General features: G+C 58.0%; 1 long non-coding RNA gene and 1 other non-coding gene across 2 annotated transcripts; both read right to left on the bottom strand.

Moving 5' to 3' along the window:
- Positions 1 to 1,659, bottom strand: LOC121666732. Its single transcript, XR_006016761.1, has 2 exons — positions 1,279 to 1,659; positions 1 to 430 (listed from the first exon to the last, which is right to left on the bottom strand). It is a non-coding gene; the product is annotated as an uncharacterized LOC121666732 (long non-coding RNA).
- On the bottom strand, positions 1,073 to 1,228 carry LOC121666789. Its single transcript, XR_006016800.1, has one exon.
- Positions 1,660 to 2,024: the final 365 nt, after the last annotated feature.

The raw sequence follows: 2,024 nt of genomic DNA, 5'->3' as shown, positions 1-2,024 counted from the left end.
TCAACTTTGAGAAATGGATTTTATTCATGTTCACCATCCAATTAGGCAAAACTGCCTTCTATAACTTACAGGAGAGCTGGAGGGGGACTCTTCACAAGAGCATGTAGTGCCAGGACAAGAGGGAATGGTTTCAACAGACAGAGGGGGTATTAGGGAATTAGATGGGCAAGGCCCTGGCACAGGTTGCCAGAGGAGCTGTGGGTGCCCCATCCATGGATATGTTCAAGGCCAGGCTGGACAGGGCTTGGGGCAACCTGGGACAGTGGAAGGTGTCCCTGCCCATGGCAGAGGTGGAAGGAGATGGTCTTTATGGTCCCTTCCAGCCCAAACCCTTCTATGATTCTGTGATAACCCAAAAAACCACACAGGTATAACCAAACAGTAAGAGCAGCTCTCACCATCCTGCACAACCACCTCTTGGTCCAGCTACCTGAAAAGAAATAACCAAGATGTTCACCCAGGAATGCAGCTAAAACCAGAGCCCCCTGTCCGACACAGACCCATCTCCTCTGGAGCAGTGCTAACTGAAGCATCATCCCACCCCCAGCTCTCCCTAAAGCCCTTCCCAAAAGCATCTCTACCACAAGCACTTCCCAAAGCACACCAGAGCCAGATCACCCATCCCACAGCAACAACAAACAGGAAAAGGACTTCTTCTTTTGGCAAGGAACTTTTGCCAGAAGCTGGGATCACTGTGGTGCCAGGTTCCCTGCACGGGCCCTCCCCTCTCCCTCTCCCTTCCCACGCTTGCCAGGGCACACAGTCCCCTGAGCTGTCCCCAGGTGAACCCCCTGCTGCAGGAGAGAAACCAAACACAGAACAAGAGAGCAGAGTACACAACTTCCAACAAAGCTTTACACTTGCTCGAGTGCAGAAACCACCTTATCACTATTCCCTCCTACGTGGGGAACAAAGTTGCAACTCAAACAGCATCTAGTGACAAAGCAAGTACCCAGGTTCTGATTTCCATACCTGAGAGAGTTTGATTTTGCAAAACATTTTCAGAAGAAGGCTCAGTATACATTAAAAACCCCAATCTAACCCCTCTCTTTCCTTGGGTTGGGGGCACAGCTGTTGTTTGCAGTATCATACATGACCATCAAAATGCTTCATGAATGTTCACACCTGTTACTGCACAGGTGAGGCCCAGCACGGAGCCCACCTGGGAGCTGCTCTCGGGCACGGGTGAGGCTGGCTGGTACCACCCAGCAGCCCTTCCCCAGCCCACAGACCCCGAACCCCTGCCCAGGAGGGACACGTGGGGCTCCCACAACTCACCTGGTCCTTCCTCACCTCAGGGATGGAAGCACTGAGTCCCATCCCTGTGACCATCCAGGGCTGTGGCTTCTCTGGGGCTGAGCCCCGGCAGGAAATCCTGTGACACACAAAGTTCTTGGGACAGTCACAGCAAAAACAGAGTCCTGGTCTGGCTGCTGGCCCTGGGGCACACCCTGGCCTGGCTCTGCAGCCCCTTCCCCACCCCATGGCTCACTCCTTACACCCCATGGGCCCCACTCAGCTCTCCCCCGGCTCCCCGAGCCTGCTGTGGGCCCAACACGTCCCCCAGGGAGGAGCCACACCCCGGGTTGTCCTTGCACAGCGCCCCAGTGCTCCTACCGACCCCCTACACTGCCCCAAAGCCCCCACACAGACCCCAAACCCTGCCTCCCCCAGCCCCCCTTGCAGCCCCCCGGGGAACTCGGACTCCCAGTCCCTCAATTCCCCCTCGACACCCCAACACCCCCCTGCACCCCCACACAGCTCCAGCCCCCACAGCCGCCTCCCCTAGCCCCACAGAACCCCACACGCTGCTCCCCAGACCCTCGCTACCCACCTCCACTGCATCCCAAACGCCCTCCCCACATCCCCCAGCACTCCAGCCCCCAACCCTGTCTCCCCTGGCCTCCCCACGCCGACCCCCGCTTCCCCGGAGCCCCCAGTGCAGCCCCTCCTGTACCCCACACTCTGCCCCCCAGGACTCCAGGCTACCCCAGCCACCTCCCCGCCCCTAGCACCCCTCTGTC

Source organism: Corvus kubaryi, unplaced genomic scaffold (assembly GCF_017639235.1).
Source record: "Corvus kubaryi isolate FWS band 111438036 unplaced genomic scaffold, C.kubaryi_AGA036_p1.0 37353, whole genome shotgun sequence".
Lineage (NCBI taxonomy): Eukaryota > Metazoa > Chordata > Aves > Passeriformes > Corvidae > Corvus > Corvus kubaryi.
This window is presented reverse-complemented; position numbering and strand designations above follow the sequence as displayed.